Source organism: Phyllobates terribilis, unplaced genomic scaffold, assembly GCF_046119375.1.
Source record: "Phyllobates terribilis strain yellow unplaced genomic scaffold, ASM4611937v1 Scaffold_3__8_contigs__length_932513732, whole genome shotgun sequence".
NCBI classification, from domain to species: Eukaryota; Metazoa; Chordata; class Amphibia; order Anura; family Dendrobatidae; genus Phyllobates; species Phyllobates terribilis.
Window position 1 is genome coordinate 583617925 of NW_027362763.1, and position 26188 is coordinate 583644112.

The following is a 26188-nucleotide window of genomic DNA, read 5'->3' on the forward strand; positions in this document are numbered from 1 at the left end:
CACAGAGCTGCAGTACTGAAAGGAGGGATGGAGCCACTGATTACATAGGAGGTCACTGACCATAAGTTTTTCCTAAGAGATCAAAGCTCAAAAGCAGCAGACACTGAAGAAATGATATAGCAGGTAGGCATCAAACATGTAGAAGAGACTTAAATGTTTATTTTTTGCCCAATTTATATAAAGCCTCGTCATGATTCATATCGTCTAAATAATACTAACTGCATAACATCAGGATAGGTTCATAATTAGTATTACGCTTCCTACTTCCATTATATCTACAAACTATTGCTCTTCTTATTTTCTGCACACATTGTTATACTTGGGGCTCACTGTATATTACATACTAGGGATTTTTTAGAATGCAGGGGCCGTTGTTCTTTTCCCCATGGGAGATATTGCATGTGTTATGTTGCACTTATTGTGTGATAATGATTATTTGCTGGATATGTTATTGCAGATTTACATGGCTTTGAATGTGTTGTGAACATGGGTCAGAATGATTCTCGCTGTGGCATAACTTGAAGCTCATGGGCCCTGATGAAAAAGCTCCAACGGGGCCCCTTGTTATTGCAAATCTTCAATAGTAATGGTCTTTTCACATTGGCCAAAGGGACCTTTGAGGCCCCTCGGCTCCAGGGCCCGTGTGCTATTGCAACCCCTGCACCTATAGTTACGCCCCTGGATTGTAGATGTGACATCTATTTTGTCATCATATTGGGGAGAAATCAAGTATCATGGTCAAATTGGCATATTGCTATCACTTAGCCAGCGTAGGAAATCAGGAGAGGCAAAGACGGCTAGTCACCCATGTGGGAGTAGAGAAATAGGTAAAATAAATAGGTCATATTCCCTATTTAACCCCTTCATGGCACGAGCCTTTTCTGTTTTTGCACTTTTGTTTTTTACTCCTCTTCTTACCAGAGCCATAACTTTTTAAATTTTCTGTCAATATGGCCTTGTAAGGGTTTGCTTTTGCGGGACAAGTTGTACTTTTTAACGACACCATTGGTTGTACTGGAAAACAGGAAAAAATTCCAAGTGTGGTAAAATTGCAAAAAAAAATTAAATTCCACAGTTGTTTTCTGGGTTTTTCTTTTACAATGTTCACTAAATGCTGAAACGGACCTGCCTTTATGATTCTCCAGGTCATTATGAGTTTGTAGATACCAAACATGTATAGTTTCTTTTTTATTTAAATGGTAAAAAAATCTAAAGTTTGTTAAAAAAAAATAAGTCACCATTTTCTGAGACCCGTAGCATCTCCATTTTTCGGGTTCTGGGGCTGGGTGAGGACTTATTTTTTGCTCACCGAGCTGATGTTTTTATTTATACCATTTTGAGGTAAACTTTGGGGAGACTAGAAGCTGCAATCATCTGATCGCCTGTGCTACACATAGCGCTGTATGTAGCAAAAATGTTCACTTGCATCCCTGCAATGACAACTGCATGGGTCGCCTGCAGACACCGGGTTATCATGCCAACCCATCGACGATGCGCAGTCATGTGACATTGGCACCGATGGGCGGGTCTTGTGACCCGCTTCCAGCGGAGCCATGTTAAATGCCGCTGTCAGAGATTGACAGCAGCATTTAACATGTTAATAATCACGGGAGAATCGCGATTCCACCAGCGGCTGTTAGGAGCACATGACAGCTGATCAGATCCGCTGTCAAGTCCCCGGAAAGGTGCGGGCTCATCATCGGAGCCTGCATCTAAGGCGAAGACACGTCATGCGCCGTATATGTACGGCGCATTTCATGAAAGGGTTAACAGGACAGGCTTAGCCTTTGGTGTGACCTACTCATAATATTATTTAGAATCTGATAACTGTGACCGAATTGTTGGCCAAATGATGCTTCAGTTGATCATTTGGCCGACAACCATCTTGGCCGTCTCTCCCATACACGGAAGCGCTCACTTGGCCGAGTGCTCCTGTGTTCTCTATGAGAGAAACTGACAAACATCTCTGTCAGCAGCTTATCTCAGAGAGAATGAAGTGATCGGCAGTCCAAAATTGTATATGCCCAAATAATATCTTCCCTGACCAGTTGATTGGCGCGCCAATATGACGCGCCCCATGGGCCGTGGGGTACTCGGTGCCGGGCCGGTCGTTGCTAGGGGAGATGTCACAGTGGCGGTGACCCGGTCCGTGACCCAGGGCAGTCAATAAAAGGGGATATTCACAGGGGATTTATAGTTTTTATATAATGTTCGTGACACCACCTGTGGTATACGGCTAAAGGGAGCCGCCGCTGCGGAGCAGGTCCTCTGGAGCTGATCTTAGTGCAGCAGAGTTGGTTCAGCTCTCCACAGGCAGAGCTTAGCTCCAGGGCAGGAAATGGTGATGTTATAGATGTTGCTGTGAAGTGTAGTGCAGGGGATGATGGCGCAGTAATAAGTCGCAGAGACAGTGGGGTGCAGTCTTCTGGATTTACTCACAGTTCTCACTTTGCTTCTGGTTACAACTGCAGATCATAATTTCCCACGTCGTCCTGTGCTTACTCAGGGAGGGGTTCAGCAAACCCTCAGGTACCTCCGGAGTACATAACGGGACCCCCTTCTGTGTGTTCCTTCTGGCCATCTTCCTACACCTCACATCCAGTGTCCCAATCCAGTGACCGCGGACCTTGTCGGGCGACGTCTCCTCTGTCCCCTGGGTCCTCTATGACCACCTTTTCGGTGAAAAAGATGTGGCTTTTGGCTGCAGCACTTGAAATGCTGCACCCTCCGGTTACCTAGTTGAATATTGCAATTTTCACTAGTTAGGGGCCTGTCCCCTCTGCGACCCAATCCCTCCACCGCCTGGTAGATTTGGGCATACGGGTGGCCTCCAGCACTGCCCATACCCCTGGGATCCTTTCTTCACTCCTGGAGCCTTCCCTCTGCTGCCTTTCCTTCGTCCTCTCCTTCTCCTGGGCCTCCTCACTAGGCCCTCCTCCTGAGCAGAGTTCCTGCTGAGCTCTTGCTCTGACTCTCTCTCTGACTCAACCCCCTCAGAATTTTACTCACTCTAGAATGTTCCACCCTCTCTTTTATATCTTTCCTTACTGAGCTCCCCTGAACTGCTTCCTCCACCCACACCCACTACATGGTTCCCCCTACTTTGGTTCCCCCCACTCCAGCCAGGGACAGGGCTCAGCAGAGGAGCAACGCATCTTGCCCCTCCTGCTGGTCTGGAGTAGTGTAGTGTTGAATGCAGCTGTTAGGGTCCTGGGCCGTCCTCCTTCCATACCTGAGAGTGAGATACCACACCTCTGGGTGAGATGCAGTACCTCTGTGGGTGCCACACATACATATGATGCGCCCCCTGGGCTGTGGGGTACCCGATGCCGGGCCGGTAGATGCTGAGGGATGTCACAGTGGCGGTGACCCGGTCTGTGACCCAGGGAGGTCAATAAAAAGGGGTTATTGATTGGGGATTTATAGTGATTGTATAAAGTTCGTGACGCCACCTGTGGTATGTGGCTAAGGGAGCCGCCGCTGCGGAGCAGGTCCTCTGGAGCTGATGTGAGTTCAGCAGGGATGGTGTGGCTCTCCACAGGTAGAGCTTAGCTCCAGGGCAGTGTAGATGTTATAGGTTATGCTGGGCGTTGTAGTGCAGGGGTTGATGGCGCAGCAATAATCACAGAGACAGTGGGGTGCAGTCTTCCGAGTTTACTCACAGTTGATAAGTTCCTCAGGTTACAGGGTCCGGACCACAACCTCCCACGTCGTGCTGCGTTCACCAGGCAGGGGTTCAGCAATCCCTCAGGTGATTCAAGAGTGCCTGACAGGACCCCTTTCTATGTGCCTTCCTCAGTCGTCTTCCTGCGTTGGCTTTCACCCTCCTTGTCGGGCGACCTGCAGTCCCCTGGACCCTCTGTGGCCACCTTTTCGGTGATATAGTTGTGGATGTGGCCACTGCACCTTGCAAGTACAGCAGCCTCCGGTTCCTAGCTGAGCCTTGTAGTTCTCCACTAGTTTAGGGGCCGGACCCCTCTGCGGCTCGATCCCTCCACCGCCTGGCAGATTCTGGCATACGGGTGGCCTCCAGCACTGCCCGTACCCCTGGGATCCCTTCTGTTCCTGGAGCCTTTCTCCTGCTCCCTCTCCTCTCTCAGTTCTGGGCCTCTCACTAGGCCCGCCTCCGGAGCAGAGCTCCTGCAGAGCCTCTGCTCCACACACTCTTCTCCTCTGACTGGCTTGTCTTTCTAAGATGGTTCCCTCTTTTATATCACTCCTTACTGAGCTCCCCTGAACTGCTTCTGTAGCACCCTGGGGGCTCGGTTGCTACAGAGGTATTGCATCTCTTCCAGATGTGCGATATCTCACTCTCAGGTAAGGATGGAGTGCGGACCAGGACCCCGACACCTGCATGCATTACACCACATTTCCGGGGGGCAGGGCGACCGATATGCTCCAAGTAGAGCACGACAGTCCCTGTTCCTGGCTGGAGTGGGGGGAGGGAACACCTAGGAAAGGGGGAACCCTGTAGTGCAGGAGCAAGGAGGAAGCAGTTCCTGGGTACACCTAGAGAGAGGTACAAAAGGTAGGCACCATCTTAGTTCAGGAGAAGTCGGTTGAGTTCAGTCAGAGAGAAGATGTGACAGAGCAGGACTCTGTGGAGCTCTGCTCCGGACGCGGGTCTAGCCTGTGAGGCCCAGTCAGCACTGAAAGGAGAGAGAGTTGGGGAAAAGGAATGAAGAAGAGCGGAGGAGGCTCCAGGAGCACAGAGGAAAGAAGGGACCCCAGGAAGGGGGACCATCTGGTAGCCACCATACGCCCGCGTCTACCTGAGTAGAGGGGTCAGGCCAAGGGGGAGACCGGTTCCCAAAACTAGTGGAGGCAGGGAACTACCCTCAACTAGAAACCGGAGACTGTGACATTTCATATGGTGCAGCCCCTCACTACACCCGCTAGGAAGGCACCACATAAGGTCAGGGAAACTGGCGCCGAGGTTTACCCAGAGAAGGCCCGAGGCAGCCGGACAGAAGCGTGGTCACTGGAGGGGTATGACAGGCCAGAGGAAGGATACGCAAAGGGGGTCCTGCGAAGCGTTCCAAAATTATCTGGGAGTTGGCCGAGCTCCCTCACCTGGTGAACATGGTGCGACGCGGGAAGTTACAGCCGGCCGGAGTAACGTGGACTAACGAACTGTGAGTAAAGATCCTGGACTGCATTACAGAGACTCTGAGTCATTATTCCCGCGCACCATCACCCCCATCATCCACCTACACTGCCCTGGGGCTACACTTCTCCCGTGGGGAGTTACACCATTCCTGTGCTGCTCACCAACACCAGCCCCAGCGGTCTGCCCTGCAGCGGCGGTTCATCCTGACCGCAATCCACGGGTGGCGTAGTCGGACATTTGAAAATAATGAAAACCATATCAATTGACTGCCACTGGTTTGACCACCCTGAGCCACGGGACCGGGTCATCGCCACGGTGACTACAACCCCCAGCATCCCACAAAAGGCCCAGTTCCGAGTTCCCCACGCGGCCCAGGGGGCGAGTCACTTCCTCCACCCATACCCACTACATGGTTCCCCCTACTTTGGTTCCCCCCACTCCAGCCAAGGACAGGGTTCAGCAGAGGAGCAGCGCATCTTGCCCCTCCTGCTGGTCTGGAATAGTGTAGTGTTGAATGCAGGTGTTAGGATCCCAGGCCATATATTCCTTCCTTACCTGAGAGTGAGATACCACACCTCTGGGTGAGATGCAGGGGCGCCACACATACATATGACGCGACCCCTGGGCTGTGGGGTACCCGGTGCCGGGCCGGTAGATGCTGAGGGATGTCACAGTGGCGGTGACCCGGTCCGTGACCCAGGACGGTCAATAAAAAGGGGTTATTGAATGGGGATTTATAGTGATTGTATAAAGTTCGTGACGCCGCCTGTGGTATGCGGCTAAGGGAGCCACCGCTGCGGAGCAGGTCCTTGGGAGCTGATATGAGTGCAGCAGGGATGGTGTGGCTCTCCACAGGTAGAGCTTAGCTCCAGGGCAGTGTAGATGTTATAGGTTATGCTGGGCGTTGTAGTGCAGGGGTTGATGGCGCAGCAATCATCACAGAGACAGTGGGGTGCAGTCTTCCGAGTTTACTCACAGTTGATAAGTTCCTCAGGTTACAGGGTCCAGACCACAACCTCCCACGTCGTGCTACATTCACCAGGCAGGGGTTCAGCAATCCCTCAGGTAATTCAAGAGTGCCTGACAGGACCCCTTTCTATGTGCCTTCCTCAGTCGTCTTCCTGCACTGGCTCTCGCCCTCCTGCCCTGTGCCTCGCAACCAGTGTCCCAATCCGGTAGCCTCAGGTCTTGTCGGGCGACCTGCAGTCCCCTGGACCCTCTGTGTCCACCTTTTCGGCGATATAGTTGCGGATGTGGCCACTGCACCTTGCAAGTACAGCAGCCTCCTTTTCCTAGCTGAGCCTTGTAGTTCTCCACTAGTTTAGGGGCCGGTCCCCTCTGCGGCTCGATCCCTCCACCGCCTGGCAGATTCGGGCATATGGGTGGCCTCCAGCACTGCCCATAACCCTGGGATCCCTTCTGTTCCTGGAGCCTTTCTCCTGCTCCCTCTCCTCTCTCAGTCCTGGGCCTCTCACTAGGCCCGCCTCCGGAGCAAAGCTCCTGCAGAGCCTCTGCTCCACACACTCTCCTCCTCTGACTGGCTTATCTTTCTAAGATGGTTCCCTCTTTTATATCACTCCCTCAGCAGTGCTCCCCTGATCTAGGTCCTCCACCCACACCCACTACATGGTTCCCCCTCACTAGGTTCCCCTCCACTCCAGCCAGGGACCAGGGACTGTGCTCTCCCGTAGGAGCAATCTCGCCCAGCCCTACTGAAGTGGATGTGTTGGATGCAGGTGTTAGGGTCCCGGGCTGTACTCCTTCCTTACCTGAGAGTGAGATACCACACCTCTGGGTGAGATGCAGTACCTCTGTGGCAACTGAACCCTCAGGGGCGCCATACATATTAGAGTGTAAGGCATATTTATTGATATGAATGCGTCGACCGACTTTAGACTTATGTATGGGGGACTGAAAGCTGCATTTAAACCTAAAATACAGCTTTCAGTCCCTTCTAAACAGGCAGCCAATCACACACACAATAAACCAGCAAAATGCTCATTTATCGGGTGAAATGATCTAGATGCAATGATGCAGATAGTGAGGATGCAGGGATAGTTAACCAAAGCTATTTATTTTCCTACCACAGAAAGAAAGTTTAACTATAGGAACACATGGTGATGCAGGTATATGGAGACAACTAGCACAATCTTAGCAATAATGACAATAAAAGCAGTGTAGTAAATGCAATATCTTACTCTATGTTCTATCTGCGTGCAGTCTCATTTCACAGTTAAACGACTATTAATATCTTTAGCTTAAAGAGCGTCACTGCCAGCGCCAGGCTTGTAGCTGTAATATGCGCTTCAAGCACCTTTGATTGTTATACTTTCACCAACGGGGGACACCGGTACTTTCCGCTAGGCCACAAGTGCCTGATATGTGAGTCACTTAGTGTGTTCTTCACACTGGCCACCTTCGTTCATTTCTGAAGCGCAGCCACGGCCCACACCCTGTACCGTTAGTCTACGCTTGAATTAAAGGCCTGGTTCACTTAGGTCTTCTCGTCAGCACGGCAGACGTCCTGCCTCATCCAATGACCACCGTCTGATCTTCGGTGCTTGACCTGTGGCATCTGGATGTCGGGTCTTGACTGGTGAAGACTGGGTTTTCGGTCTTGACCAACGGAATCTGGGCTTAAATCAGCCATCATCTGCTGTGAAAAATCCGAGCTCGGCGTATGAGCCTGCATTAAAGTCAGGGACATGACCTTTGAAGTACATTAACGTCAAAGGTCATGAAGGGGTTAATGTCATTGCCTAATCTCTTTTCTAATATACATTAATTAAAAAATCCCTATTGTTCCTTCACTAGACTATCTGACTCCTTTTTTTATGTTTTTTTTACCTTCTTCCTGTTTCACGTTGCTTCATTTGAGAACCCCATGTGCATACTGGGATTTACAAACAAACCATCATCAGGGAGCAGAGGCTGCGGTCACTACAGTAGCGCCTGTCCTTTCCCTGAATTAAGAGCCGTCAGTGATGTCCTTTTCAGGGTCTGGGCTAGTTCCTGCTCTACTGAGCATGCGTCTGTTGTCAACATCATCCCACACTGATAACATCACCTCCACCTTCCTGATATAGGGCCACATGGCTCATGTGTTTCGCTTGTGACCACTGCACCCTAGTTGCACTCTTGTGAAACAGTGTAAGGCTATGTGCCCATGATGCAGAAATGCTGCGGATTTTTCCTGAGCGTTTCTGCATCTCCCTGGCAGAAAAAAACACATGCGGATTGTACATGCGGATTTTACATGCATTTTTTCAGCCAGGTAGAAGCGTAAGTGAAGCATTTTTAACATGCGATTTCGCATGCGGGTTGTCAAGCGCTTTTCCAAGCGATTTTAGCATCACTTTGTAAAGTGCTTGACAACTTGGTCACACTATAAATCCATGCAACCAGCATGGATTTATATAGTGTGACCAAGTTACGATGCTGCAAATGCAGCATCAATAGTAAAAAAAAGAATACAAATGGTGAAAAAAAACAAACAAAAACATATACTCACCTTCCGATGGCCCCTGATCTCCTTCTCCGTTGCGTCCGGTGTCTTCAGCGGCTCGCGGTGGTGTAAAAGGACCTTCCATGACCTCATTTAGTCATGTGACAGGTCACATGACTAAATTACATCATGGAAGGTCCTTTTACCACCGCGAGCAGCCGAAGACACCGGAGAAGGAGACCGGGGGCCATCAGAAGGTGAGTATATGTTTATTTTTTATTTTAATTCTTTTTTAACTACAGGTACTATGGTACTCGGGACTGGAGGAGAGTCACCTCTTCTCCAGACCCAGGTACCATCTGCGCATTGAACCGCATAAAATCCGCATGTGCACATGTAGTCATGCGGATGTTATGCGGTCCAATACAAGTCAATGGTGGCTAAAACGCCGCAATTCCGCAAAATTAATGGTAGTGCTGCAGATTTTTTCGCAATGATAATCTGCAGCGGAAATTTCCCAGCATGTGCTCAGCAAATGCGGATTATCATTGGGGAACATTGCAGACCTTATACCAAGCGTTTTTTAAGCGTTTCCGCGGCGAAATTGCTGCTATGGAAATGCTTAAAAAACATTGTGGGCACGCAGCCTAAGGGGGCTCTCTCTAGCTACCACCTCTCTAACATGCTGTAGCCTTGCTTACCATGCATTCATTCACAGATAATCTCCAGGTCTGGCTGACACAACTGACACCTTTACAAAATCATCACTATCCCGGAGTCAGTATGAAAAATGTCCTGAGCTCAATGCTCCCACACATTATTCACATCTTTAAATTTGCTATGACTGAGATAGCTGCTGCTAGTGCCCTTACTACAGTGCCTGACAGAGGCAACCAACAAAACTAGGCTTTTGTTACACGCACGCCACTAGGTTCAAATAGGGCGAGACGGGTTTCAGAAATTCATTGGAATCTTGGGAGAACCGTTACTCAGGGCAACCATAGGCTGCAGCTTCTCTCAGGCACATGATAGATTCAGTTGCTGACCAGACACATCTGACAAGAGTCTTTTTCAACAGTTTAACAGTGGAATTTAATCTGAAGCATGGCCAGTGCAGTTCAGGGATATTACAGCAACAATCTTCATTACAGCACAGTCTCATAAAGCAGGCACAGGAACCTCAGTCTCTTCAGTAGAATAATTCAGCACAAATTAGATCTCTTGGCAGCACACTTCTATACATAAACAGCAGGCTTTTCCTTCACAAAGACTCACTAGTACACAGCATTCCTTATTCTGCATGGAGATGGAGGGGGGAGGGTTTGATGAGAAAGATGATCTCTGTGACACAATTCCTTCCAGTCCTTATCTTCCTGCCCAATGATAGATTTCCTGAACTAACAGTGCAGGGTATCTGACCTGTGTTGAGTTTCACCCTGGACTTGAATCCTGTTCTCTTTCCTGCACTTCTGTGAGATACAGATCACACACCACTTCTCCCTTTGGCTGCAGCCAGAATAGTAAACAAGTTCCCCACAATCCCCCTTGGGCTCTGCTAACCACTCCCTGTCTCTTGTGACTGTTGACTCTTATAATTGCTGGATGCTTTTGAAGCAACAGCACTACTTCTGCATGTCACACTTTCCCTTCTTTTTGAATGTCGTTCTCGACATTCATCTTAATTGGTCAAGCTGACCAATTCTGAGACAGTGGTAAAAGTTGAATAACTTTATATACAAATTGGCATTGTCATAAAATTTACAAACATCAATAACAACCTATTCTTACAACCTTTTGCTTGTAGAACTCCTGAAAGAAATACACAATTAAAACAATCAGCATCTCTTCCGCTGGAGGTTTTCATACGTCTTCAACCAGCTCTCTCTCTCACTAGGCCAAAACAAGTCTTTCCACCAGGTAACATTGTCCATACTGTCTCTCGGTGGTGAATACCACTCATATGAGCTTACCTGGTCCGTAGGCAGAAATACCTGTTTCCAATCGACAGTCCTTGGCACTTGACTCGGTTCACCGAGTGTCTCATACGTCAGCATCACAGGCCTCCTCACTTCTCGAGTCAACATCCTCCTGGTAGGTTGTTCCTCAGATACCACAGGTTCCTCGGATGCAGGAGTTTCTTCTGCCGCACTCATTTCTTGTACTTCCTCAGATGATCTTGGAACTGCCTCTGTAAGTTACTGTACTTCTCTTGAATCGTTCGTTTCCACCTGGTCTGGTAATTCTGCTACTCCTAAGTGTCAATCGGTCTCTTCAGTGACCGGTGTTCGATCATCAAATCTGAATTGGACTTCATCTGTACTCCTTGGTACAAACTCTGGAGCCTCAGGACTTATTTCACTCTCCTGAGGATGGTACATCCCTCTCCTTGCCGGTCCGAGAAATACAACGGTGTGTTCTTCTTCATGTGAACTTTCAAGATCACTATCCACCTTCGGAGCTTCAGTCTGTGGTGGTCCCTTAGTCGATCTCGGATGATGTTGTTCTACTTCTGGAAAGTCTTGTTGTGGTGGGAGATAATCACAGGGTAGTAGTAAATTCTGATGGACTATTCTGGTTTCCAATCGGATTTCATACACTGGACTGTCATCGGCTTTCCTCCTTACGACCACATACACCTTGTCTTCCCAGTACAAACAAAGTTTTCCTGGACCGCCTTTTGTTCTTGACTAGCACACGGATTCCCAGTGCCAATTCTGCTCCATAACATTTTCAATCATAGTACTCCTTGCTCTTGCTCTGTCCTTGCATAACCACTTTGGACGCTATGCTGTATGCCTCTGCCATCCGTTCCTTCAATTTCCGAACGTACTCCGGATATGTTCTGTAAGTCTCTGACACTGGAGTATCGAACATGATGTTGATTGACAGTCTTGGCGATTTGACCGTACAATAGAAAGAAGTGTGAGTAATAGTGTTGAGCGAGCATGCTCGACACTGGTCGGTACTCGCCCGAGCATCACGCTACTCGGGATGTTCGGCGAGCACCGAGCATCTCCGGGTTACTCAGGTGGGAGCTCGGGTCTCCGCCCTGCATTTTTGATGCTCTTTACAGAGCCAATGAACATGCAGGGATTGCCAGCCAGTCACTGTAATGCCGCAGCCATGTTGTTTGTGGGCATTACAGTGATTGGCTGGCCGCACAGCGTCACCTCGAGTATTTAAAACCAGGCGCCGCCATCTTGGACACAGTCGCTCCGGATCAGACAGTGTAGGGACAGCGCTGCTGATTTAGGGAGAGATATATCCTGCAAAATAGTTAGTGTAGGGTCTGTAAAGGCTGCCAGATCAAACAAACTGTCCTTCTCAGGACTAATATCCATCCCAGATATCAGGCAGGCAGGCTGTATAGGAGACGCAGTGGTTATACCAGCAAACGCTGCATTACAGTCCTGACTGCTCCTGTTGCTGAAATTGCTGGACTTAGCTCCACGTCTCAGGGGCCAGGAAAAATCCTTTTTTTTTCATCTAAATCCTCTTTTTTTTTCCTCCTTCACACTGTACAAATACCCGTCTTATTAACCTTTTGGTGTCCCCCCCCAAGAAAAAAAAAAAAGTGTGTCTCTGATTTTTCAGACACAAATATATCTGTTGAAAATAGCCTGGTGTAGGCCAGAGAAATAGAAGTGTGGTTTTGCAGTTCCATGGGCCATTTGTATCTAAAAAAAAAACTATTTGAGTATGTGGCTCACTGTTCAGCCGCAAATATATATATTTAAAAAAGTCTGGTATACACCACTAAATTATAACTGTGGTTTTGATGTTCCACGGTAAAAAATCTCTATTATCCTGTTTTTAGTATTTTTTGCCGTAAAAAAAAAAAATAATAGTGTCTCTCTGATTTTTCAGACACAAATATATCTGTTGAAAATAGTCTGGTGTAGGCCAGAGAGACAGAAGTGTGCTTTTGCTGTTCCACGGTAAAAAATCTCTGTTATCCTGCTCTTGGCATTTTTTGGCGTAAAAAAATAATAATAGTGTCTCTCTGATTTTTCAGACACAAATATATCTGTTGAAAATAGTCTGGTGTAGGCGAGAGAGACAGAAGTGTGCTTTTGCTGTTCCACGGTAAAAAATCTCTATTATCCTGCTGTTGGCATTTTTTGCTGTAAAAAAAAATAATAATAGTGTCTCCCTGATTTTTCAGACACAAATATATCTGTTGAAAATAGTCTGGTGTAGGCCCGAGAAATACAAGTGTGGTTTTGCAGTTCCACGGTTCAAACCTCTGTATTATCCACTTTTGGGCCATTTGTATATAAAAAAAACAGTTTGAGTGTGTCGCTCACTGTTCAGCCGCAAATATATATATATTTTAAAAAGTCTGGTATACACCAGTAAATTATAACTGTGGTTTCGCTGTTCCACGGTAAAAAATCTCTATTATCCTGCTTTTGGCATTTTTTGCCGTAAAAAATAAATAGTGTCTCCTGATTGTTCAGACACAAATATACTGTATCTGTTGAAAATAGTCTGGTGTAGGCCCAAGAAATACAAGTGTGGTTTTGCAGTTCCACTGGTCAAATCTCTGTATTATCCTGCTTTTCGCAATTTTTGGCCGTAAAATATAAATAATAGTGTCTCCTGATTGTTCAGACACAAATATATCTGTTGAAAATAGTCTGGTGTAGGCCCGAGAAATACAAGTGTGGTTTTGCAGTTCCACGGTAAGAAATCTCTATTATTCAGCTTTTGGTATTTTTTCCGTAAAGAAAAACAGTAATATTTTCTCCCTGATTGTTCAGATTGTTTAAAAGAGTCGGGTGTAGGCCAGAGAAATAGAACTGTGGTTTTCCTTTTCCACGGTTCTAATCTTCTTTTTATTACCCTTTTTCCATTGATAGTGCGAGTGTAAGCTATTTAACTTACTTTACCATGGGCAAGGCGCGTGGCAAGGGACGTGGAAGTGGACGTTCTGGTGATGGTGCATGGAGAGGACGGGGCCGTGGCGAAGGTGAAAATGTGCCACAACCAACAGCCATCTTCTCGCTCCCACTTCTTGACCGAATTACTAGGGAAGCACAGAACAACACCAGTATTGCGAACTGATCAGTGTGAACAGGTAATTAATTGGATAGCAGATAATACTTCCAGTTACCTGGGCACCACCACCTCCAGCCTGTCTTCCACACGGTCGACTCTTAGTAGCCGTGAGTCTCGACCGCATACTCCTCCTCACCCTGATGCTCCTTCCTCTCACCAAATGTTGGGTGACAGTCATTACTGGTTGGTGACACTTGTAGACCCCTGCTACAAGGAGAACTTTCACTCTCTTATTCCTGAGGTCTACAAAAATGGGGCAGTACCAGAAGGCCCTTGCTGCAGAACTGTTAAAAAAATTCCCATCTGAACACGCTAGAGGCAGAGGTCACAGTTCATTGACCAACCAAGGCGTACAAATGAGAGAGAGGCAACTCCAATCCAGCAGAGGCAGGGGAACACTGTCAACGTTCTGGGACAGTTTTCTGACACCCGCCCAGCTTACAGGCCATAAGGCGTGGGGTACTCTCACAAGGAGTGGAAAGTTTGAAAAGATGGTGAGGGAGTACCTTGCCAACCGTACCAGCGTCCTCCGTGATTCCTCTGTGCCTTTTAATTATTGGGTATCCAAGCTGGACACTTGGAATGAACTCGCTCTGTACGCCTTGGAGGTCCTGGCCTGCCCTGCCGCTAGCGTGTTATCGGAGCGTGTTTTTAGTGCTGCTGGGGGAATTTTAACTGATAAGCGCACTCGCCTGTCAACTGACAATGCTGACAAGCTGACCCTTATCAAAATGAACAAGGGCTGGATTGGGCCAGACTTCTCATTACCACCAAATGACAGCAGAGTAACATAAAGTCAAATCCACTGTGTTTTTTCGGGAGGTGTATTCACATGCACTGCTTCACACCCACACATGGGTATACGCTTCCTCATTTCGGCTGTTTTATGTTCTTCTCCTTATCCTCAGCCTCCACCACCACTATACCACCAGGGTGACCATGGTCCGTGTTGCCATTATTGAAAGTTCCTCCGTCCTTATTTTTGTCAGCTTTTGCTTGGAAGGCATAAGCAAAGACTGTGGGAGACCCACTCCCCAATAATAGGAATAATATTTTTAAGATGCTGCACTGTATGGCTCTTGTAAGGGGCATTGCAAGTTCCTCCGTCCTAATTTTTGGCAGCTTTTGCTTGAAAGGCATAAGCAAATACTATGGGAGACTCACTCCCCAATCATGGGAATAATGTTTGTAATATGCTGTACTGCATGGCTCTTGTAAGGGGCATTGCAAGTTCCTCCGTCCTAATTTTTGGCAGCTTTTGCTTGGAAGGCATAAGCAAATACTATGGGAGACCCACTCCCCAATCATGGGAATAATGTTTGTAATATGCTGTACTGCATGGCTCTTGTAAGGGGCATTGTAAGTTCCTCCGTCCTAATTTTTGGCAGCTTTTGCTTGGAAGGCATAAGCAAATACTATGGGAGACCCACTCCCCAATCATGGGAATAATGTTTATAATATGCTGTACTGCATGGCTCTTGTAAGGGGCATTTCAAGTTCCTCCGTACTAATTTTTGGCAGCTTTTGCTTGGAAGGCATAAGCATATACTATGGGAGACCAACTCCCCAATCATGGGAATAATGTTTGTAATATGCTGTACTGCATGGCTCTTGTAAGGGGCATTGCAAGTTCCTCCGTCCTAATTTGTGGCAGCTTTTGCTTGGAAGGCATAAGCAAGTACTATGGGAGACACACTCCCCAATAATGGGAATAATGTTTTTAAGATGTTGTACTGTATGGCTCTTGTAAGGGGCATTAAAAGCGTCTTGTTAAGCTACTGGGACCTCCACGTCTCTTCTGAGGGGCATTAAAAGCATCTTGTTAAGCTACTGGGACCTCCACGTCTCTTCTGAGGGGCATTAAAAGCGTCTTGTTAAGCTACTGGGACCTCCACCACTTTTCCGAGGGGCATTAAAAGCGTCTTGTTAAGCTACTGTGACCTCCACGTCTCTTCTGAGGGGCATTAAAAGCGTCTTGTTAAGCTACTGCGACCTCCACCACTTTTCCGAGGGGCATTAAAAGTGTCTTGTTAAGCTACTGTGACCTCCACCACTTTTCCGAGGGGCATTAAAACCATCTTGTTAAGCTACTGGGACCTCTATGTCTCTTCTCAGGGGCATTAAAAGCGTCTTGTTAAGCTACTGTGACCTCCACCACTTTTCCGAGGGGCATTAAAAGCGTCTTGTTAAGCTACTGTGACCTCCACCACTTTTCCGAGTGGCATTAAAAGCATCTTGTTAAGCTACTGGGACCTCCACCACTTTTCCGAGGGTCATTAAAACCGTCTTGTTAAGCTACTGGGACCTCTATGTCTCTTCTGAGGGGCATTAAAAGCGTCTTGTTAAGTTACTGGGACCTCCATGTCTCTTCTGAGGGGCATGAAAAGCGTCTAGTTAAGCTACTGGGACCTCCATGTCTTTTCTGAGTGGCATTAAAACCGTCTTGTTAAGCTACTGTGATCTCCATGTCTCTTCAAAGGGGCATTAAAAGCGTCTTCTTAAGCCACTCTGAACTCTACAGCTCTTCCAAGGGTCATTGAAATGTTGCTTTTAATTACCTCTAACCTCCACGACTCTTCCAACGGGCACTGCATTTCCTCCTAATTTTAGTCAGATTTTGCTTTTCAATGAAAAGGCGAAAACTAAGGGACACCCACTCCCCAATAATGGGTAGAAGGTTTTTAGTATGCTGTAATCCCCATCTGTTTCAAGGGGCATTGCAGTTCCTCATAATTTTTGGAAAGCCTTCCATTCACTGCTTAGGCCAACAGTGTACAGGAAACCCAGTTGCTATAAATGGAAAAAACGGTTTAGTTAAGGCCCTCTGACCTCCATGTCATTTCCAAGGCGCATTGGAGTGCCTCAAAATTTTTGGTAGGCAATGCACTCACTGTATGCCCTATAACTGTGTAGCCGAACCGCTCCTTTTGGTACAGAAACATATCCTACAAGACATGTGTGGTTGACAGGCCTGATATTGATGTGAATGGTCCCTGTTCCCCCTGCTCTTTCTCCTTTGCCACCATCTCATCCATCATTCATCTCCTGAAGCTTTGTTTTAACTTGAGTCATAGAACTGGGATAGTAGCAGGAAAACATCCAGCAATCCTCGGAGGAGGTAGGATATGCGCCAAAACGCTGACCACCTCAGGCCTAGCCGCTACTACATACATGCGCTTGCATTCCAAGAAAATAAAGCAGGTGCTAACTTCTATCATCATCATCATCATGGTCCTCACCTTGGCACTCTCAATTCCCCTGATGGAGAAGCCAGGGCCCACCGGAGGAGTCTGGCTCTCTGGTGGGCTCGTCCAATGCTGCCCTAAAGCAGGCCGGGCTAAGAAAAGTGTGTGGGGGGATGTTCCAAGGAGAAATAGGGGCGGCTGCGGACCGTTTATGGACACCCGGCTGCCCCCAGGCGGCTGGGGACCGAGTATGGACACCCGGCCGCCCCCTGGCGGCTGGGGACCGAATGTGGACACCCGGCCGCCGGGCGGCTGGGGACTGAGTATGGATTCCAGGCCGCCAACGCAGCCATGACGTAGTGGCCAGATTCCGCCTCCACATGCCTAAAAGGCCCAATTTCAAGTGCAAGCAAGCAAACAGTATGGTATTGAAGCCTGGGGGTGGGTGGGTGGCAGGCTGCACACTTACGCTTGCATTCCGAGGAAACAAAGCAGATGCTTACTTGTATCATCACCATCATGCTCCTCACCTTGGCACTCTCAACTCCCCTGATGGAGAAGCCAGGTCCCATCGGAGGAGTCTGGTTCTCTGGTGGGCTCGTCCAATGCTACCCTAAAGCAGGCCGGGCTAAGAAAAGTGTGTGGGGGGATGTTCCAAGGAGAAATAGGGGCGGCTGGGGACCGTTTATGGGGGGCTGGGGACTGAGTATGGATTCCAGGCCGCCAACGCAGCCATGACATGGTGGCCAGATTCCGCCTCCACATGCCTAAAAGGCCCAATTTCAAGTGCAAGCAAGCAGTATGGTATTGCAGCCTGGGGGTGGGTGGGTGGTTGGCTGCATATTTGCGCTTGCATTGCAAGGAATGGGGGAGGTACAATTGAACAGTGCCCTGGGACAAGAACTTGCACGAGGATAGTTGCAAGTCTGCATCTTCTGATGCGGCAAGGATGACTTCTGATGGGCACACTTTTAGGCAGTGACCTGGGTGTCAGAGATGCTTCCAGGGGTCTCCCCCATGCTGTTCCCATGTTTTTTCAGCACTGTATGCATGTGTCACACAGCACATGGCCAGATAAGGTTGTAAAATGTTAAAATGACATTTCCCGGTGAATGCATTTGTCACGGTTGAAAGCAATACAAAAGTGCAAAAACGCATAAAAAATGCTACTTGTGAACATAGCCCAAGGTGTGGAGGAGTATTTTTTTGGGGGGTTATTTATTTTACCTTATATACAAGTCTTTACCCTGGAAAGGAACTTCCTTAAAATATTTCACAGGAAAGCAGTTTCAGTTTCGTTTTTGAACGTTTTATTGTGAGCCCTTAAAAGTGGCTTAATACCTCTGACCACGTTGTTGACAGCAGTGACCTGGGGGTCAGAAATGCTTCCTGGGGCGATCCCCATGCTGTCCCCATGTCATTTGAGCACTGTCACTATCTTTTTGGGCACTTGTTAGGCTTTTAAAATACTGCCGGGGGTGCCGCCGCAAAAATGCTCGGGTCTCCCATAGACTAACATTGGGCTTGTTGCTCAAGTAGAGCACCCGAGTATCACGGGAAAGCTCGGCTCGAGCTTCGAGCACCCGAGCATTTTAGTGCTCGCTCAACACTAGTGAGTAACCCATTGCATCGCTCTTTGTACAGTTATAGGCATGTACCACTTTTGACAGAGAACTCTTCCAGTCTTTCTTCTCGTCAGCTGTTAAAGTGCGCAACATCGACAATAATGTCCGACTAAAACGTTCCACTTGTCCATTACTCTCTGGGTGATAGGGCATTATGTGGGATCTCTGAATCCTACAGTACTTTCCTAGCAAAGATCTGGTTCTCAAATTCTCTTTCTTGGTCATGGTGTAACCTCGTAGGGAACCCAAACCTCAAAGCAAAATCATTGAAGATCTTCTCTGCTGCTGTTCGACCCGCTTTATTGGTGGTGGCATATGCTTGAGGAAATCAAGTAAAATGGTCTATCACCACCAAGATGTATTCGTCACCACCCTTGCTCGTCTCGAGATGTAGAAAGTCTATTGAGACCATCTCAAACGGATACGTAGTTTGGATGTTGCCCATAGGTGCCCTGGTTGATGTGTTGGGACGTTTATCTTTCAGACACCCACACTCCCTGGTCACGTATCTCTCAATATCTCTCTGCATGTACGGCCAGAAGAAACGTTCACGGATCAAGTTTGTTGTCCTTTCCACTCCCAGGTGTCCCATATTTTCATGGAGTTCTTTGAAGACCAATCTACGAAATACTCTGGGTAGTACCAACTGCCGGTTTTGACCTCCTTTACGATACAGGATATCGTCTTCACTGAGGTAGAGCTTCATCCATTCTTTAACTAAAACAGATACTGCTGGTGACTCATTATCTCTCTCCCGTTTACTTGGAAACCGATTTTGGTCCACATAAAGTAGTATTCTACCAATTATCTGATCTTCCCGTTGTACTCTATGGATTTTTCCTTTTGGTAGTTGTTGAATAGACAGGGGGTAATCTTGTTCTCTCGCTTTTATGGTGGTTTCCACCGTCAACGGACAACACAATGGTGTGTCTTCCTCTTGATAAGCTTGTACTGCTTGGGTAGTGCTCTCAATTGCTTCCAAACTGACTTCCTCTCAGCATTCTTGCATGAACTCATCAGGCTCTAGTGACATTTTCGACAATCTGTCAGCATCCGCCTTTCATTTTCCTGGCCTGTACTTGATGCTGAAATTGAAGTCAGCTAGTTCAGCGACTTATCTCTGACCCATTGCATTCAGTTTGGCTGTAGTGAGGACATAGGTCAAAGGGTTGTTGTCAGTGTATTCCTCAAACTCTTTGCTGTAGTAGAGATAATCTCTAAATGGTTCACAGATAGCCCATTTCAACTCCAGGAACTTCAATTTTCCGGAAAGTTTTTCTGTGTACCACATTGTCATCCAAGTACAGCTGGAAGATATTATCCCTCAATCCTTCTAAATATGTCTCCATGCTCCTCTGGAATTTTTCTGGAGCTGAACTGAGCCCAAAAGGTATGGAGATCCACTCGTATATCCCGCACGGTGTGATGAATGCTGTCACAGGTCTACTGGACTCTTCAACAAACCCTTGATGGTATGCTTTACCCTGATTGAGGACAGAGAACCAGGTACTTCCTGATAGGTTATCCAGCATATCTTGAATCTGTGGTATTGGGTGCTGATCAGGTACTGACTTTCGGTTTAGTTCCCGGTAAACACAGTAGAGTCTCAACGTACCGTCCTTCCTAACACAAAGAATAGGAGAGGAATAAGACGGCTTTGACTTTTGGACCCAACCTCTGTTCATTAGATCTTGTAAATACTCTTTCACTTCACGGTGTAATGGTTTCGGCACAGACATGTAACTTCTGGTTACAGGGGTCATGTCTTTCAAATTGATTTCCTACTGCACCAATGGGATACTGCCTATATCAGAGTCATCTTTGGAGAATGCATGACACTCTTCTCTCAGCATCTGTTTTGCTACCGCTATATCTTCAGCACACAAGTGTTCTAGGGGTACTGGGGGATCCCAGGACCTCGAGGTGGGTCATGCAATTTCCTCCCCTGGTCAACTCCTGTTCCTTGGTGGGGAGACTGAATTCACGGTAGACCCCTGGGCGGGTCTCACACTGGCTGAGTATACAGTTTTAACGGTTTCAATGTGACCCAACACTGTCTTTGGATCCAGTCTAATTTCTTGTTTCGTAGTATTCATCACTGGTACTATCACTCGAGTAAACCCACCAGTAGGAATCGTAAGCACAGTCTCACTTTGAACTAGGCCTTACGGAAGTTCTGAGGAGTCTTTTGGCATGAACAGTCTTTTCTGAACTTTTCTTACCAGTTCTGCCCGGACTCCACACCTCACCCCCATCATTTGGTTTGCAGGAATGATGTTTGGGTGCCAGCCTACCTTGACTTCTTTTAGGTCCATTGTATTCTGTTCTTTCTTTACTCTATGAATCACATTTTCCACCACGACATTGGGTATGGAAAGCAATGTGGCAATTGCATCCACCACCAGCGTCCCTGACTTGTGTCTCGTGATGACCTCACTGATTACTTTATAACCCAGGATAGGATCCTCTGCCACGTTCTGATCACCGGTCACGAGAAAAGGTACTAAAAGCTCAATGGTGTTGCTGTTCTTCGTGGCCCTCAGTTGGAAAGTCACTTCCACCCAGCCTATGAAAGGGACTTCGGTCTGGTTGACGGCTTTGCCGTGGAGTTCCACTGGTCATAAGAGTTTGAAGGCACGTATGTGGCCTTCTCCATTCTTCATTTAAAAGGCTCGCTTGGGCTCCTGTGTCCCACAGTGCTGTTATCAGGAGTCCATCTAGATGGCACTATATAAAGCATCTTTCGCCGATTAGGCCGATGATGCTATCTTTACTGACCGAGGAATCCTCCTCCCAGGAGTACATTATTTGACCTCCTCACTGGGCATTAAGTAACTGATGCCCCTGTCTCTCTTGCAGCTGTTGTAGACGGAAACACACTTGGGGATAGTAATGACGCAGCCGTTTTACCTCATATGACGTTCTGGGTTTGGTGAGATTTGGATTTGGATGCAGACAGCCACTTACTAGCCTACCAATTCATGGAGGGGGTGACTGCGTAGTATTATACATGCACACCGATGGAGTTTGCATAGGGCACCAATCACACAGATATCTGTGATGCACAGTGTCTGGCTTGCAGCCTATTGATGACGCCCAACTATTAGATCAGGGGGGCTGCCCAGCACTATATACGTGCACCCCCACAGGACAGACGCCCCAATTCACCCAGCCAACACTAAAGAGGCCTGGCTAAATCCTGCATAAAAATGTGCAAAAAAGATGAAAAATAGTGTATAAGATAAATACACCCCATGAGCTATTGGTCGATATTTTGGCCAAAATACGCAAGCTCGCAACCCAACGTCAAGGGTCCCCATACTTGCAAGTCCTAACACTAAACATTAAAAATGGTGAACATTGGACATAATTTTAAAAACATCGCAGTAAAAGATAATACCTTACCAACACCAGGTAAGATTACCAATGCACTGCAGGATGCAGCAAGCCTCCATGATAAAGGCGGGGGCAGCACATGTGCAAAATACTGACGCAGACAGCCACTCACTAACCTACCAATTCATGGAGGGGGTGGCTATGTAGTATTTTACATGCACACTAATGGAGTTTGCATAGGGCGCCAGTCACACAGATATGTGTGATGCACAGTGTCTGGCTTGCAGCCTATTGATGACGCCCAAACTATTAGATCAGGCGGGCTGCCCAGCACTATATACGTGCACCCCCACACGACAGACACCCCAATTCACCCAGCCAACACTTAAGAGGCCTGGCCGCATCCTGCATAAAAATGTGCAAAAAAGATGAAAAATAGTGTATAAGATAAATACACCACATGAGGTATTGGTCGAAATTTTGGCCAAAATACGCAAGCTCGCAACCCAACATCAAGGGTCCCCATACTTGCGAGTCCTAACACTAAACATTAAAAATATGCAAACTCCATCGGTGTGCGTGTGCATGTATAATACTACACAGCCACCCCCTCCATGTAACCTGACCTGGTGTTGGTAAGGAATTATCTTTTACTGTGATATTTTTTGATTTAGGAGCAGAGCCTTTCTTTAACTTTTGTTCGCTCTCTGACTCCAAACTAGCTGCCTCATTCATTTGTTCAATTAGGATTTCGTCCAGAATGCCAGGATCTTCTAGGTACTGTTTCAGCTGCGACTTGATGTTTTTGCTGATTAACCCTGTTCCCAATGATCTCAAGAACTTCTTCTGGACTAGTCCAGCATCAAACCTCTCGTCCGCTTCTACATCTCTGGATGCAAAAACAGTCTATCCTTCAGTTCAATTTCTCTGAACAAGAAACTTTGGGGTGATTCATTATTTTTCTGTGAAAGGTTAGTGAGTCGGTGGAACAATTCTGAAGTACTCTCTTCTTTATAGTGCCCTTTTAAAATCATCTTCAGCTGTTGCAAGGTCAATTGACTCTTCAATTCTAGCATACTACAGAGGTTCATTCCTGGGCTGCTCACTTCACCACCCCCTCAACGATTTCATCTGGCTGGTAGCCTTTCTGTAAGCCTGCATCAATCTGGTGAAACAAGTTCATATAAGACAGTCTCTCTTTCTGTTCACACTCTCCAATCTGTCCCAGGATCTTGAATTCTTTCCTTATGGTGATTTGTGGTGTTAGAGAGGACTGTCTTCCTGATTTATCTAACCCGAGCAGTTTAAAGGTTCTGTCTGAGTCTGTCACCCGTTAAGAGGTTTTGGTCGATTCCTGCAGGGCTGTTGTTAGGGTTTTGAGTTGTTCTTTCAATCCTGTAGTTCAGTCTGCGGACAGAGATTCCCGCTTTTGACAATTGGTGCCGCCCCTCCATCCTCCAACTTCAACCTGGATAGAAACTGTGTTAGCTCCTGGAGGAACGTCCCCATGACTTCTTCAGCTTTTTTCTCCCCCAGCTCATCCATTTTTGCATTAATGGCAGCTAACAGTTGCCTACGGTTGTGTGCTTTAGAAATCTGTTCTTCTGACATCTTTATATGCTACTGTTCTTAATTCTTCACAGGTTAACTGAAGAAACAGCTCACTAATTCTGTCTATTTGTATTTCAACATCCATTGCTGCTAGTGAGTTTTCTTTAGGGATGGTCCCCTTTAAGTGGTGTAGCAGAGTTAAGTTGAGGTGCTGTGCTGCTGTGTTTTTCCAGACACTTTTCCTCTTCTCCCTCTAGACACTAATCCCCGCTCAGTCCTCCCCATATGGGCCACCAATGTTACACGCACACCGCTAGGTTCAGATAGGGCGAGACGGGTTTCATAAATTCATTGGAATCCTGGAGGAACTGTTACTCAGGATGACCATAGGCTGCAGCTTCTCTTAGGCACATGATAGATTCAGTTGCTGACCAGACACGTCTGACAAGAGTCTTTTTTAACAGTTTAGCAGTGGAATTTAATCTTAAGCACGGCCAGTGCAGTTTAGGGATATTACAGCAACAATCTTCATTACAGCACAGTCTCATAAAGCAGGCACAGGAGTTCATATCACAGCTACTGATGATGACTAAACAGCTCTGTTTACTTATGTTAACCTATCTAGGGAATGCAGAGTGGAGGATAATTACCATGTCTTTCCTAGAGGCTGAGATGATCCTGGCTGTGGATGCTCATGTGATGCTGTGCTGATGCATCATGGTACTGATAGCAAAGTATAGAAGAAAAAATTCTTTGTGAAATCCGAGGCTAAAGAGACGCAAAGATGGGGCTTAACTGCAGGAAACTGAGTAAATTTTATATAAAAGAATTGCAGAGTGTGATAAACTTGGTGAGGGGTATAATAGCTGGTCTGCTTCTTTCATCATGAATTTTGTTTGTTTTTTTTAATTCCAGACATGCTTTATTATCAATACCAATTTAACATTTTGATTCTGCACTTCTGAAGACATTACAGAAAGAAGACATCAGAAATCAATACTGAGATGGATTTCGTACAGATGGCGGCATTTGATGAGGCATGTTGGCCAATGAAGTTGATATGGGAAAGAATTAACCATGTATTTACATCGGATTCTCCCCCGAAGTCATTTGGGTTCCGAAAAGGAGAATATGGCTACCAAATATGGGTTTTTAGCTCGAACAATGAAAAATATTCTGTGGTCTGGGACACTTTTTGCTCATACTGGAAAGTGAAAACTCCATTCGGCCCTGTTTTACATTTCATTGGACCTCTGTTTATTGATGGAACAAGTAAAGGATTATATGTACCACCATCACTTACTGTCATTGTATCAGATACACATATTTTAATGCCTGCTCGAGCTTCAATAGTGGATGAAAACATTTTAAAAATTTACCGTTTTGTTATGAACTCTATATAATACAGCGATGTATATGATAAACACATTTGATTTATAAAGGTGTTTTACTTTATATATACTTTGTTGCAAATTTACATTTTTCCCCTACAGGTGTTCATATCTCTTATGTAGGTATCTCATGTTAGAAAAAAAATAGTTAATAGGATTTATATGCATTTACATGTTATAAACATCAATTATGCAGTCATTTTCTTCATTTAAATATATAGTATGGCACCCTCTTGTGTTCAAAGTGTATATCAATGTGCAGGTCCAGCTAATGTGCTTAGTACTGCTGGACATGCATGCTCGGTCTCTCTCCTCTGTTTACTGTAGCCAAGACAATAACTGTCTGCAATGGTTCTCAGGTAAAAAGCTATGCTTTAGCAGTAGCCAGGGGTGTACATAGAAATCATGGGGCCCCATAGCAGAAATTCTAATTGGGTCCACACTCCCAAAAAAAAATAATTGTCAGCGTCACAGAAGACCATATCTCACAACTTTTCAGCCTTTACATGGTCATTTTCCTCCTGCTGTAGTCCTAGATTCCTCTTTCAGTGCCCCCATAAAGTATAATTCCAACAAAAGTGCCCACCAAACACAATATGATACCCCCACAGTGAATTCCTCCACATGCACAGTATAATGACCCTACTGTACCCCACCTCAATTCCTAAGGCAAAGTATGGTGACTCTAACACAGTATAATCCCCCAACTGTGGCCCTCACACAGCCCTCCATGCAGGATAATGGGTCTACATACAGTCATGGCCAAAAGTTTTGAGAATGACACTAAAATTATATTTTCACATGATCTACTGGCCTCTGGTTTTTATTAGTGTTTGTCTGATGTTTATATCACATACAGAAATATAATTGCAATCATATTATGAGTACCAATAGGTTATATTGACAGTTAGAATGAGTTAATGCAGCAAGTCAATATTTGCAGTGTTGCCCCTTCTTCTTCAAGACCTCTGTAATTCTCCCTGGCATGCTCTCAATCAACTTTTGGACCAAATCCTGACTGATAGCAGTCCATTCTTGCATAATCAATGCTTGCATTTTGCCAGAATTTGTTGGTTTTTGTTTGTCCACCCGTCTCTTGATGATTGACCACAAGTTCTCAATGGGATTAAGATCTGGGGAGTTTCCAGGCCATGGACCCAAAATCTCTATGTTTTGTTCCATGAGCCATTTAGTTATCACCTTTGCTTTATGGCAAGGTGCTCCATCATGCTGGAAAAGGCATTGTTGGGCGCCAAACTGCTCTTGGACGGTTGGGAGAAGTTGCTCTTGGAGGACATTCTGGTACCATTCTTTATTCATGGCTGTGTTTTTAGGCAAGACTGTGAGTGAGCCGATTCCCTTGGCTGAGAAGCAACCCCACACATGAATGGTTTCAGGATGCTTTACAGTTGGCATGAGACAAGACTGGTGGTAGCGCTCACCTCTTCTTCTCCGAATAAGCTGTTTTCCAGATGTCCCAAACA

General features: G+C 46.5%; 1 long non-coding RNA gene across 1 annotated transcript; it reads left to right on the forward strand.

Moving 5' to 3' along the window:
* Positions 1–24935, forward strand: LOC141258251 (uncharacterized). Its single transcript, XR_012318254.1, has 3 exons — positions 1–123; positions 13418–13635; positions 24229–24935. It is a non-coding gene; the product is annotated as an uncharacterized lncRNA (long non-coding RNA).
* Positions 24936–26188: the final 1253 nt, after the last annotated feature.